The 15568-nt window shown below is 43.0% G+C and overlaps 1 protein-coding gene across 4 annotated transcripts in view; it reads left to right on the plus strand.

Moving 5' to 3' along the window:
* Positions 1–15568, plus strand: part of LOC110491629 (ankyrin repeat and fibronectin type-III domain-containing protein 1) — a 273553-nt gene that overhangs the window by 94977 nt on the left and 163008 nt on the right. The window lies entirely within an intron of this gene.

The raw sequence follows: 15568 nt of genomic DNA on the forward strand, positions 1-15568 counted from the left end.
AGCACTCCTCCAGCATATTTTCATTTTTTCTGCGTCTCACAAATGTTCTTCTTTGTGATGTGAACACCTCAAAATTAAGATTTGTCTGTCCATAACACTTTTTTTCCAATCTTACTCTGTCCAGTGTCTGTGTTATTTTGCCCATCTTAATCTTTTATTTTTATTGGCCAGTCTGAGATATGGCTTTTTCTTTGCAACTCTGCCTAGAAGGCCAACATCCTGGAGTCGCTTCGTCACTGTTGACATTGAGAGTGGTGTTTTGTGGGTACTATTTAATGAAGCTGCCAGTTGAGGACTTGTGAGGCTTCTTGCTCAGTTGTGCACCGGGGCCTCCCACTACTCTTTCTATTCTGGTTAGAGCCGGTTTGCGCTGTTCTGTGAAGGGAGTAGTACACAACGTTGTACGAGATTTTCAGTTTCGTGGCAATTTCTCGCATGGAATAGCATTCATTTCTCAGAACAAGAATATACTGACGAGTTTCAGAAGAACATTCTTTGTTTCTGGCCATTTTGAGCCTGTAATCGAACCCACAAATGCTGATGCTCCAGATACTCAACTAGTCTAAAGAAGGCCAGTTTTATTGCTTTGTTAATCAGAACAGTTTTCAGCTGTGCTAACATAATTGCAAAAGGGTTTTCTAATGATCAATTAGCCTTTTAAAATGATAAACTTGGATTAGCTAACACAGCTAGTGTGATGGTTGCTGATAATAGGCCCCTGTACGCCTATATAGATATTCCATAAAAAATCTGCCGTTTCCAGCTACAATAGTCATTTACAACATGAACAATGTCTACACTGTATTTCTGATAAATTTTGTTATTTTAATGGACCACAAATTTGCTTTTCTTTCAAAAACAAGGACATTTCCAAGTGACCCCAAACTTTTGAACAGTAGTATAATTATCAATGAGCAAATGATCAATCACACAGAATGCATTTGCATGCGATCGGTTCTTCCAAAGATTCTGCCGATGGTAGGTCAATAGAGACTGAACACTAAGGATTTTACTGGAAAGACTTTCAGGACACACGGTAGTAACTACAAATAGACCTCAAGTCTACAACACAACCAGACGGTTCGGGCACAATGTGTCCCTTCTGACACAAATAACTCAATCCCCCTGATTGACTTGATTTAGTGACATGTTTCACATATGGACAGTCCAGGGATATTTTACCCCCCATCTTGATAAGATATGACCATACCAGACACTTTTGGATAACATAAATGGGAAACTAATAAAATAATAACAGTAGGCTACACCAACATTAGAGTCCATTCATACAATGTTTTGGGTGATTTGCCACATTAGATTTGCTGTGGGAAATGAGGAAATAGTTCATTTCTAGTGCAGGGATGCTTGTCAAATAGATAAATCACCCATAGCCTGTTAACCTTTTACTGCAGTGGGCTAAATCAGGGTCACACAGAGTGATTCTTAGTAGTCTCAAACAAATCTACTTGGAAACAAAAGTATACACCTCACACACACATGGTTATGGGCTTAAACAAAAGAAAACACCTGCACAATATTAGATTTAGAGTTGAGATGTATTACATTTTGAGTTTGCGTCACAATGTACATCACAGAAGACTGAAATATAACAAAACAGTTTGACATAGAAACACCTGTTATTTAAAATCATCTTGATTAATTATGAAAAGTATCAATAACATTCCACCCATGAGACCAAAGGACGCTTTTGGTCATTGACTGCTGGAAAGGGCTACGAAAGGACTGAGTTGTTCTCTTGACAATAGGGCAAACGCACAGTATCTCTTGAAAGGCTTTGGTTGCAAGCAGGACTAAGGCAGAGAGGAAGAGGCGAAGCGAGAAGGCTCACTCTCACCAAAAATCTGTCCAGAATAAGCCCAAATGCGTTTCTCTGGGCTTATTATGCAGACCTAATCTTGTCGCCTGGCTTCCTGCTTTTGGGACAACGACTCCCATTGTTAGGCCGGAGAGATGAGCATCTCATCATTATATATAGATCTCTGAATAAGGTAACACCTACATAACCTTTTAGGGAGCGGTAAAGAGGTGACCTATAATGGTTGGGAACTGACATCAGTTGTGCGGGTGAATTTGGCGCATATTGATGGTTTAAACGAGACATCCGCTGGTTGCAATAGGCCCCCTTGTTATTTGATTATTCTGTCACATGATGAAAGGTGTGAAAACCACCAATAGGCTCCTGTTTGTGTTTTCCCTGGCTGAGTTGACAGGCTGCTTTGGGCCATCAGTTGATTGACAGATGTAGGTCTACTGTAGATCGATCAACTTTGCTCCAGTGGGGGTGCTCGCCCCACGTTTTATAGTTAGGGTATGTGTCATTTGCAGAGGCGGGTAGAATAATGAAAATCTGTACATACGTAAAGGACAGTTACTTAGACTGTAATTCTGTCAAGTAAAAGTAAATGTATTCCACTTAAACTACTCAGGAAAGAGTGAAAAGTAACTGATCAGAAAACAACTTAATAAGTACTAGTTACATATTGAGTTAGTCGTTTTTTTAAAATACTTTATGGTAAACTGTGACAGCGAACCAAAAGGACAAGAACTTCGAGAAATTGATTTGACATTCATTTATTATTTAAGTCTGCCAGCACCATTTTGCAGATGTCCTCCAGCACCGGTAGTCTCGACAGAAGACTGACCGCAAACATAGTCCATAGGTGGTACAGTTTCAACGACGGTCTGATTCAAAGTTGACTCAAATCAATGTGCTCAATTTCATAAAAAGGTCAATGGTACTTGACATAGGAATAATACAAATCATTTAAAAAAATGTAATAGGATTAATGAAAATGTATTTGACAATATAATTCCAAGGACATGTGATGGTGAATGTGTACTAAAAACGTTTACGCCAAGTGTGATGTGTAATCTTCCACTCAGAATGACATCGGGTAACTGTTGCAACAGTCAAACAACGATCAATATCGACATTTCTCTTGTCAGTCGTGTTACTAGTGTGCAAATCAGACACAGGTCAGCATGGAATAAACACAGGTCAGCATGGAATAAACACAGGTCAGCATGGAATAAACACAGGTCAGCATGGAATAAACACAGGTCAGCATGGAATAAACACAGGTCAGCATGGAATAAACACAGGTCAGCATGGAATAAACACGAAGGTACAGTGCCTTGCAAAAGTATTCGGCCCCCTTGAACTTTGCGACCTTTTGCCACATTTCAGGCTTCAAACATAAAGATATAAAACTGTATTTTTTTGTGAAGAATCAACAACAAGTGGGACACAATCATGAAGTGGAACGACATTTATTGGATATTTCAAACTTTTTTAACAAATCAAAAACTGAAAAATTGGGCGTGCAAAATTATTCAGCCCCCTTAAGTTAATACTTTGTAGCGCCACCTTTTGCTGCGATTACAGCTGTAAGTCGCTTGGGGTATGTCTCTATCAGTTTTGCACATCGAGAGACTGAAATGGTTTCCCATTCCTCCTTGCAAAACAGCTCGAGCTCAGTGAGGATGGATGGAGAGCATTTGTGAACAGCAGTTTTCAGTTCTTTCCACAGATTCTCGATTGGATTCAGGTCTGGACTTTGACTTGGCCATTCTAACACCTGGATATGTTTATTTTTGAACCATTCCATTGTAGATTTTGCTTTATGTTTTGGATCATTGTCTTGTTGGAAGACAAATCTCCGCCCCAGTCTCAGGTCTTTTGCAGACTCCATCAGGTTTTCTTCCAGAATGGTCCTGTATTTGGCTCCATCCATCTTCCCATCAATTTTAACCATCTTCCCTGTCCCTGCTGAAGAAAAGCAGGCCCAAACCATGATGCTGCCACCACCATGTTTGACAGTGGGGATGGTGTGTTCAGGGTGATGAGCTGTGTTGCTTTTACGCCAAACATAACATCTTGCATTGTTGCCAAAAAGTTCAATTTTGGTTTCATCTGACCAGAGCACCTTCTTCCACATGTTTGGTGTGTCTCCCAGGTGGCTTGTGGCAAACTTTAAACGACACTTTTTATGGATATCTTTAAGAAATGGCTTTCTTCTTGCCACTCTTCCATAAAGGCCAGATTTGTGCAATATACGACTGATTGTTGTCCTATGGACCGAGTCTCCCACCTCAGCTGTAGATCTCTGCAGTTCATCCAGAGTGATCATGGGCCTCTTGGCTGCATCTCTGATCAGTCTTCTCCTTGTATGAGCTGAAAGTTTAGAGGGACGGCCAGGTCTTGGTAGATTTGCAGTGGTCTGATACTCCTTCCATTTCAATATTATCGCTTGCACAGTGCTCCTTGGGATGTTTAAAGCTTGGGAAATCTTTTTGTATCCAAATCCGGCTTTAAACTTCTTCACAACAGTATCTCGGACCTGCCTGGTGTGTTCCTTGTTCTTCATGATGCTCTCTGCGCTTCTAACGGACCTCTGAGACTAGCACAGTGCAGGTGCATTTATACGGAGACTTGATTACACACAGGTGGATTGTATTTATCATCATTAGTAATTTAGGTCAACATTGTATCATTCAGAGATCCTCACTGAACTTCTGGAGAGAGTTTGCTGCACTGAAAGTAAAGGGGCTGAATAATTTTGCACGCCCAATTTTTCAGTTTTTGATTTGTTAAAAAAGTTTGAAATATCCAATAAATGTCGTTCCACTTCATGATTGTGTCCCACTTGTTGTTGATTCTTCACAAAAAAATACAGTTTTATATCTTTATGTTTGAAGCCTGAAATGTGGCAAAAGGTCGCAAAGTTCAAGGGAGCCGAATACTTTCGCAATGCACTGTAGGTATCCAGGTAAGAATCACACAGTGCAGATATCATCTCAACCATCTTCTTCCTCCCTAAGGTAGGATTTACCCGCCATCCTCCTTCTCTTCCGAACCGCTCTTTTCCACTTGGAAGGGGATTTTCATTTTCTTGGCTGGCCCATTCTCCTCCCCCTCAGTTGTGCCACTACAAGCTGTAACTAAAAAGACACATGCACACAAAATAATGTATTTCTAGTATATGGCACAAAAAGCTTACTGAGATGATACACGGACTGTATTGACAGACATTTCAGAGACACACAAACACACCCAGAGTGAGAGAGAGAGAGCAATGGAGTGACCGGATTCTGCGCCGGACGGACCACTTGACCTAGCTAACGTTAGCTAGCTGCATGGTTGGACACTGCAGCTAGCTAGCGACCTTAGCCAGCGTATCTGGTGACAACCTCACGTGATAGCTATTGCCACACACGTCTGATTCGTCTTTTCAGTGTTTATGCTGGTGACATGCTGACCACACCGCTCGCGTTTGCAAAATAAATGTACACATGCATGCTATTCAGTCATTGCACCCGCACTGCTCGCGCGTGTCAACGAGCGTCTGCGTAGCCAGGCGCTAAAATAGAACTTGGCTCTATTTGTGATGCTTGACGCGCTGCAAGTCCCGCCTCTTCCTTACATATACCCACATGGGTGATTGAAAGATGAACTGAGGTCCACACTCCAGTCCAGTTGGCAGTGGTAATGCACCTTAAAGTTGGTTGCTAACCACTATATAAAGTCCATAGAAGAAGAAGCCTGAAGGAGGAGTGATTACTAGAAACAAACCCGGTTCACCATATTTTCTGTTGATTAATTGTTGGTTGGAGTAGAGGACCTTGTCTATTTCAGGTAAAATAACAACCCAACGTTTATATCCCAGGACAAATTAGCTAGCAACAGCAAGCTAGCTAAATTGCCATAAATGTTTAATGCTTTTTGACCTGTCCCCAAATTAATATAATTGGTTCAGAGTTAGTTATTTCAACCTGCGTGTCCTGATCGCGTCTGGTGTGGGTGGACAAAATCGACAGCATGTAAGTTATCCAACAAGCAGAGATCATATGGGGTGCTAAACACAGGAGATTAAACTTAGCCATTTGATTTGCTACCTAGCCATTTGATTTGCACTCGCCCTTAAAACGCAATTAGAACCGTAGAATTATATATGAGAAATAGTTATCTTACCCAGACATATATAATCTTACAAAGGTAGAAAGTAATTAAAGTTAGTGATGGGACAATAGATACCAGAGTTCCGATGCAGTTTTAAAAGCACTACTGATCTGACGCAATGTACCGATGCTCGTTTTTAAGTAACATTATCTCGTGATCAACGACGTCCAAAGCTTTGTTGGATCACGTGGTTTTTCAAACCGTGTGTTGCAAAATGCGAGATCTCACTGATTTCGCCGTGGGTTCCGGTGCTTTCTTCAATTCCAAGTTGCTTTCAACCACCAACCTTTACCGTAGGTCTAAAATGTAGTTAAGATCTTTCCATGTTGCGTCACCTGAACGGTAGCTCAGCAAGTAGAATCTGGCACCATAGAACACTCATAGATGATAGGAAATTGGCTTGAATCCCGCCAATGGCATATTATTTTTATAGAAGCACAAAGAGGGGGGGGGGGGGGGTGATATTTTTGCATCTCAAACTTTCTCACTCATCATTATTCACGATCATTCAGGATTATCCATAATCATGGTAGCATCCACATTCATGTAAATGTGTTAAGCCACATATTATATTCTTATATACAATAAGAGTGACTCCAAAATGACACACTACATTATTTACCATTAATTCCTGGATGCAAAATAAATCTGAAACGCAGCGAAAACAAACAGCACATGCGTCCAACAAATGTGTAGAGTCACAAGCTCGATGTAGTCATTGCGTGCTATGAATATGGGACCAAATACTTCACTTTTTACCTCTTTAATACACATATAAGTGAATTTGACCCAGTACTTCTGCTCCCCTAAAATGGGAGGACTATATACAAAAAGTTGTTGTAATTTTAAACGGTTCCCCGATATGGATGAAAATACCCTCAAATTAAAGCTGACAGTCTGCACTTTAACCTCCAGAGTCACTGTATCATTTCAAATCCAAAATGCTGGAGTACAGGACATTAAAAAACACCAATGTGGCACTGTCCCAATAGTTTTGGAGCTCACTGTAAATGCCACTAAGCAAACCCTTTTATCTAAAGTCACTGACCGTACAGGTCACCCCTGCGAGAAATGAACCCGTGACCTTGGCGTTGCTAATGCCACACAGTCTTACCAACTGAGCCACACAACACCAAACTCTTACCAACCATTATTTACCACCTGTCATCTACAGAACCTTTCATGGCAACCCTAATTGGAGAAGGGGAGGTTGGGTGTTCCAAATGGGGTTAGTCCCATGTGGCGCCTCTTCCACCACTATAGAGGACCATGACCTGAGACATAAGGAGAGAGGAGAGGGGTTGGGTTGTGGTCATTCGAGATTGAAGTTGTCGTTATTGTTCGTGGTCATGAGATCTGGTAAGAGGATCCATCATTACCTAGCTAGACTTTGTAATTGGTTCTCAAATAACCCCAGAAGGAACGTGACACCAACCATGGAAGGGGAGAGTCGGTAGGGGACCTCTGTGAGGGGTGCCTGTCTGGGTGTATGAGAGAGTGTGTGGATGTCTTTCTCTGTCAAACACGCAAGGTTGTCTAAGAATTACCCAATTATCACTGGGTTGAGAAGAAACCGGTAGAGAGAACCATATCTCTGTGATATAAAATCTATGGTGAAGATTGACAGATATTCCCAAATCGGACAGTCCTACACCCCTTTAATGAGATGGGGACCACTCTGGACCTGATGACGTGTCGCCTGTGTTTAGGGGTAAGACATTTTTAAGGCCACGGTATCATTTGGAGCGATACTGTTGCAATACAAGTTGGATTAGAATAGTTGTATTTCTGTTTGTGCTAGATAAGTCTTGTGTAACCGACTGGGTTCGAACTCCTTTGACCTACTCCTGTCCGAAACAACCCTAGAAGCTGATGCGTTACCAAAACGCAACTTACAGTACCAATGTGACTGACTGGGTTTGAACCGGGCTCCCCTGTGCACTATACAGGACTGTGTTAGCCCACTGAGCTGAAGCTAAGGTATAAGTTCAGGGAGCTAACGCAAATAGAAAACGACTACTTGAAAGCGGAGGGGTGAAATGCCATCCCCTGTAGAATATAATTAGTCATTGCCAATCAGCAATGGTTGCTAGGAGTTTGTTTTAGTGCCAAAGCATTTTTACAGGACAATGAGTGCAGGAGCGAGGGACAATTTACACTTTGTTAGTAATTCTGAACACATTTCTGTCTCTCGCATCAGACGACATGCTTTTGAAATCCACATCTAATTTCTGCCACCAGATATTTCCATAAAGAGAACAATGGTTGTCATTTAAAAACTCTTAGATGTTATGTCACCTATTTAGGGGACTTTAAGCGGTTCCGGACCGGTTCCAACTGACATTTTGGCGCACAGTGTTCAGTGAACATTGTACGGTCCAGTGCCTAAATAATGTCATAACATTTCATCAAGACCACTTTCTCTTGGTCACAGACAGACACGTTGTGCTTAAAGCTGAAGTTGTAACGAGTCTGTACACATTGGAATGGTGTCTCTACGTCGCTCAGTGGACGTTTAGGAGAAAAATATCTGTCGTCAGTCATATGAAATGGTGCCAATATTGTACTCTCACTAAGTATGATCATATATATATATTTTTACGGTTATAAGAAAGGTGAGCTCTTATAGTAAGTCGTTTATCATTTGATTTTTACTACACTGAACATAAATATAAGTGCAACAATTTCGACGATTTTACTGGGTTACAGTTCATGGATGATCTTGCCAAAGGAGAAATGCTCACGAACAGGGATGGAAACACATTTCAGAGAAATAAGTGTTTTGTGCGTATGGAACATTTCTGGGATTTTTTATTTCAGCTCATGAAACATGGGACCAACATTTTACATGTTGCGTTTATATTTTTTTTCAGTGTATATTTAGAAAGCATTTCAGTAATGTCAAGCCCTATTGCCACATTTTTGTTGAATAGGGAAAAAAATCATTTCTGATTTTACATATTTTCCTAATATGTACTTGAGCTTATATTCTCAAAAGTGTCTACACCTCAGCCAGAAAGGTGAGTTCCAGACCTTTCTAAAACTATGCAACATTACCAGTTATTGTTTATGGCCATCTCATGAAAAATAATTACATTTAGGCGGAAATCAACATTTTCATCCAAGATTAAGCCATGGAAAGAGGTTTCTACATGTTGTATAAATACGTTTTATTTTCTCATTTACATTCTCTCACTCCAAAAGCCAGGCAGCCATCTTGGTTACAGATACAGGCTGAGCAGTAATACCCTCTTTTGTGTTTGTTGTTCTGTTGATCATTTTGCAGCTCTTTCGCTTTGTGAGCTCGTCAAAACAACAACAAGAGAACCAACAACCGCTCGCTTCATTCATTGTCCCGCAGACAATCATTTAGTGTACACCTTGCACATCCCAGGCAGTCATTTTGTGTACACCTTGCACATCCCAGGCAGTCATTTAGTGTACACCTTGCACATCCCAGGCAGTCATTTAGTGTACACCTTGCACATCCCAGGCAGTCATTTTGTAGAAAAGCAGATGTTTTCACAATGACAAACAAAGTGATATATCAATGAGGAGAAACGGTGGCCGTGTTGTTTCGTAGGTTACTGTGTGTGTGTGTGTGTGTGTGTGTGTGTGTGTGTGCATTTGTGCCTGCGTGTGTGTGCATGCACGTGCTTGTGTGTACTGCATTCCATTAGTATGCGCAGCAGCTGTCTGTGCAAAATAAACAGATCAGCCGATTAGTCACTGAATCAATTTTTTTTTGCCTGGTTGTTTATTTTTTTCTCACTAATTGCATCCATTAGGGCTGACGACAGCATAGCGATGGGTTGGGGTGTGTGTGTGTGTGTGAAGTCCAATCTGTGAGAGGCAGACCTGGCCACAGTTGTCACATGTAGATTTTGCGGTAGTGTCCTGATGTTCTTTCCTCTTCGCTCTATTTGCTTCTCGGTGTTGAGCCAGGGTTGTTTTGCTTGTCAGCAGCCCGCTCCTTCTCACCCTTGCCCCTCCTCTCCCTCGCTCCCCCACTCCACTCCTCCTCTTCCTGTGATGTGTCAGTATTGGTGTTGGAGCGTAACACAGCCAAGGTGTCTGCATAAGTTCATTTGCAAAACAAAATAGACCAATGTGAACAGAGCACACATTTCTTTGTAGGCTACTGCATGAGAGAGAGGGAGATATGGTCGAGATATGCTATGGTAGAGCTGGCAGCAATAAGAGGCAGAGCAGTAAATTAGGGAATGTTTGGGCAATGCATGAGACAGGCAACTGCAGCAGATTTGACTCCAGCTCTAGATTTATTTGAGTTGCCATGGCACCACAGACTGGCAGTGTGTGTGTGTGTGTGTGTGTGGGGGGGGGGGTTGGTTTCTTTGTTTGGGTGTGCAGGAGACAGAGAAAATAGTTTTTGTGTGTGTTTCAGAGAGGAATAGTTTGATTTATGTAATGGTGTGGCTAAAGGGTTGATCACTTTCACTCCAGAACTGAGCGATGCTTCAAACTGGAAAGGTACACACTTATTTGTGACCGTGTAACGATCTGTTTGTGCCAATCTATGTTGTTTACCGAACCTGTCCTCTGGAACGGTATGTGTCATGATGACTCACAGAGATTCTTAATTAGTCAAGTGAACTACTGTCCACTTCAGTCACTGTGGCAAGTAATGAACCAGTCTACGTTGATTGCTGATTCTCTGAATTTTAGCAGTGAGTGAGTCAGTGATTGACGGAGAAAAATACATAACCAGATATATATTCATATCTTGTTGTGACAAGGATGTACCATCTACCTACTGGTGTGTGTGTGTGTGTGTGTGTGTGTGTGTGTGTACCTTCTGCGAGTGTGTGTTTGTGTGAGAGTTTGTCTGGATGGGGATCTCACAGTGGTGCCCTTCGTCCAATGATCTGATTGATATTCATGGTGCGTAGGTCAAAGGGTCCCTGCTAGGCTGTGGTTCGGTTAAATAGGACTGTTCCCTCTGGAGGAGCCCCCTGTCTCTCTGTACCGGTCCTCTCAGCCAGACAGGAGACATTGGGCCGTGCTCGCGCATAATAACACCGAACACCAGAACAACAAGTTCACACTGGCTCTGAAGAGGACCATGCTGATACTTAATTCAAACAGCTCCTCACAGACAATGCTAGTCGTTGGAGATCAATTCAAGTAGCAAATGTGCGACACTGTGCTGATTAGACTAGCATTTAGGAAGACAGGACAAACATTTATGGAGAAGTCTTAAGCAAGTGTAACAGTATAGCTTCCGTCCCTCTCCTCGCCCCAACCTGGGCTCGAACCAGGGACCCTCTGCACACATCAACCACAGTCACTCGCGCATCGCGCCACAAAAGCCACGACCCTTGCAGAGCAAGGGGAAGAATTAGCGCGTGCCACCGCTAACTAGCTAGCCATTTCACATTGGTCACACAAGCACATTCAGACTGACCTGACGTTTATGTTACATTTCGGGCGATTCCATTGGCCCAGTAGTCTAATACACACCATGGAGTGCTTCGGTGTGTGGCTTGTTTTCATAGTGCATCAGCACTTGATTCTTTGATTACACTCATTACTGACCTACGTTGCAAATGGATCCCCATTGACACAAGAAGTGGGTTCCGTAACAAAGCAATAGGCAATACCTGTCACTACCACCAGGGAGCAGCGCAACAATAGCAGAGCACGGCATAGCAGGCAGCAGTGGGCTTCAATAGAACTGGATTGTGTTAATTCGGGACACACCGTAGGTTACCGTTTTGCAACAGAACACAAAAAAAGTGTTTATTGGACCAATTGTATGTAGTTTTCTTCCATTTGGTGCCTAATGACTAGCACCCAGGATATACCAGGCTGCGGCGGTGCTAGCTGCCCCTGGCCTGATTAGAATTAGCACAGTCATTATGGAGGTGATTAGCTTAATGATGCGTTCCATATGGGGCCCTGGGAACACTCTTTGGAAGAGCTCTGAGCTGTTTGCGTTCTTCCTCTGGGAGTTCTTTAACCTTCTTCTAACCTGGGTTTGGCCGGGAAAGAAAACAACAGGAATGCAGCACTGGTTGACGAGAGCGACAGATGGTTCGGGATGTGTTGGATATATGACGTCGACTTCTGCAACGTACAGTGGTGGAGCTGGGCGGCGTTTACTGTGTGTCTGTGCCGCATGGCGCTGTAGCTCTGGTCCAGGCACCGCTACGTAACGCCCTGTATCGATATGCACTGAACGCCAACAGACCAATTTGTTTAATGACTGGATTCAATATACTTCACTGGCGCCCCGGACCAGAGCTAGGCACACTGTGGCTGGGCGCTTATTAATGGAGAGCGGTGCAGATGACGGAAGCCTGGGGATGGGCTTGTCATCGACTTGTGGACTGTTTATCATCTGATTAGTCGGTCTTCACTTAGCATGGTCCAGCATGGTTACTGCACCAATGTAGGACACGCGCACACTGTCCAGTAGCTGGTTCGTTATTTCTCTGCTGTCATGCAGCATCCTGCAGTAAGTCAGTAGCGGGTGTCAAGAGTTCTGCTTTGTTAGCGCTGTACAAAAGCGCTGGACAAGACATTAGGAACACCTGCTCTTTCCATGACATAGCTTTCACCCGGTCAGTCTATGAACCCGCATTGATGTCACCTGTTAAATCCTCTTCAATCAGTGTAGGTGAAGGGGAGGCGACAAGGTTAAAGAAGGATTTTTAAGCCTTGAGATAATTGAGACATGGATTGTGTGTACGTGTGCCTTTTGAGGGTGAATGGGCAAGACAAACTATTGAAGTGCCTTTGAACATGGTATGGTAGTAGGTGCCAGGTGTCAAGAACTGCAACGCTGCTGGGTTTTTCACGCTCAACAGTTTCCTGTGTGTATCAAGAATGGTCCACCACCCAAAGGACATCCAGCTCCACATTGGGCAGCTTTTGACACCTTGTAGAGTCCACGCCCTGACGAATTCAGGCTGTTCTGAGGGCAAAGGGGAGGTGCAACTCAATATTAGGACGGTGTTCCTAATGTTTTGTACACTCAGTGTCGATTCTCCATCCCATGTCTGTTCCCAGTAATGAATTGCAAACCAAGCCCAGAACCGTGAGTCAATTATAATGACCAAGTTATGGAATGCTCGTCAAATTGCCATAAAAGAGAATCCAAACCGTAAAGAAAATGATAGAATGCCGTTAAAATGTCCATACGTTAATCAAATCCAAACCCTGCGTCTGTGTATCGAGACCCTAGTTGGAGGATGTACTGCCTCTAGCAACTATAGTAGAATGTGCATATTGTATTTAAGTATGTTTTCACGTACTGTATGTGATGACTTGGAGGTATGCCATCTGGGCCATGGGTCATGTCCGATATGAATCACTTTTCCTGAAATCCTGTCTCTATGATGATTGGTGGGGACGGGTATGTTGTAAGCTGAACCCCGTGTGTATGGTTCAAGCAGATAAGTGGCTATAGTGATTCAATTAAGTCGATAAACACCTCCAGACCTCTCCATTGCGACACACCTGATGTCACGGGCTCAGCGAGAGCTTACGAGTGATTCATAAAACTGTCATGTCACTGTAATTACGTCTTTATGAGGCCTCCGGGACTGTGTTTAAAGCATCCGCTCATCTTTATGCAATACGGATGTGTCAATCAAAGCCCCGGTCTTAATGCCAAGTCATTCAGATGCAATAGAGATTAGAGGATGTACGCTACGCTGACGCCCCAAGAAAAGAGCAGATAATGAAAGTAATTCGGTCTGGTGTAGAGAGAAACGGGATGGCTTCCTGCGATAATGGGATGAAAAGGGAGTGTCCTGAATGGATGTACGGGTCCTTGCCTGTAAGATGTAAGCTAATGAAAGTTACTCACTGCAGCGTAGAGATGAATGGAATGGCTGTCTGAAATGACGGGATTTAAAGGGGAATGTTCGCTAGGCAAGTATGTCCTCACCTTTAAGATATAGGCTTAGTGGTACAGCATGAGTCATTGGGAATTGTGTCACAGTCACGTCGCTCACTGGAGGCCACAGCCTTCGGCAGTTCTCCCCCGCTGATGGTGTCACTGGGCGACAACCCCACCTACACGTCATTGAGGTGAATCGAGTTTGGGGACACATTCACGTCATACGAATGGTCTTCGTACGTCAGTACCTGTACAATCCAATAACGGATGTGCTTTTTACCCCTCTTCAACAGTATTTAATTATAGTGGATCTCTACGTAATGCTGAAAGAAACGGAGAGGACAGTACCATGTCCCTTTAAATGTATTGGGTTTTGTTGTGAGGATGAGAAAAAGAAACGGGTCTGAGACTCTATTTGGATCTAGAGGATAACTCAATAGTCAAACTTACTTTGAGCACTTCTGTTTTGTCTTCTCGGTGGAAAGAGACACGGACATGCAGAATACTATAAAAACAGTAAACACGCTAAGAACACATTTGAAACAAAGTATATATGTGAATAGTCAGGGTTGTGCATCATTTTCAGGAAGCCATTTATTTGAAAGCCGAGACTACGAATACAGAGTTTTGCAATGATGATACAAAATAATAATTTGTAAAAAAAACAAAACACTATTGACTTCTTGTCTGTGTCTTGCTTGTTTGATGTGCTGTGTATGCTACATATAGCTTGCCTAAACAGCTGCTTGTAACTCCCCTCCTGGGAAAAAAAAGAACATGAAACTGCTCCACAACCTGTGTTGTGCTCATGTTTCCAATTATATCCGAACGTTACTGTTTCAGCAGACAAAGAACTAGGTTTGCTCTGATTGTTTTGTGTAACACCGGCAGTGGAGTTGACTGAGCACTGAGAACTGAGAACTGAGCACTGAGCACTGAGTTCTGAGCACTGAGTTCTGAGCACTGAGTTCTGAGCACTGAGTTCTGAGCACTGAGTTCTGAGCACTGAGTTCTGAGCACTGAGCACTGAGCACTGAGAACTGAGCACTGAGCACTGAGTTCTGAGCACTGAGCACTGAGTTCTGAGCACTGAGCACTGAGTTCTGAGCACTGAGCACTGAGTTCTGAGCACTGAGCACTGAGTTCTGAGCACTGAGCACTGAGTTCTGAGCACTGAGCACTGAGTTCTGAGCACTGAGCACTGAGTTCTGAGCACTGAGTTCTGAGCACTGAGCACTGAGTTCTGAGCACTGAGTTCTGAGTTCTGAGCACTGAGTTCTGAGCACTGAGCAGCGGCTGAAGAGAGTGGATCCCACATGGGCAGAAATCTCTATTTTTAGTCCGGTTTCAGAAAATCTGGAGCGGCAGCATCTCAGTTCTTTGTGATACTTATTCTGCCCTCCATCCCGTCTCCCCAATCAGTTACAACATTGACCACATGATGGCGGTATCGTACCACACAAAGCCCCGTAGGCCCTGTTCAGCTGAGACTAAGTGTGTGTTTTGTCATTGTCAGCCTCTATTGAATTCTGTCTGGGTTACAGTAGCGCTTACCTCAATGGTGTGCCACCCCCTTAGGTCTTGACTGTGACTCACTCCCCAGGTGACAAACAATAGTTTGAAGTTTTATTAGTTGTATGTACGGGATAGGCATGGTATACATTGTCCAACGAAATGCAACAACAATAAGAAATAGTAAAAAAATAAGAATACAAACATAA

The sequence above is a fragment of the Oncorhynchus mykiss genome, chromosome 16 (genome assembly GCF_013265735.2).
Source record: "Oncorhynchus mykiss isolate Arlee chromosome 16, USDA_OmykA_1.1, whole genome shotgun sequence".
Taxonomy (NCBI): Eukaryota; Metazoa; Chordata; class Actinopteri; order Salmoniformes; family Salmonidae; genus Oncorhynchus; species Oncorhynchus mykiss.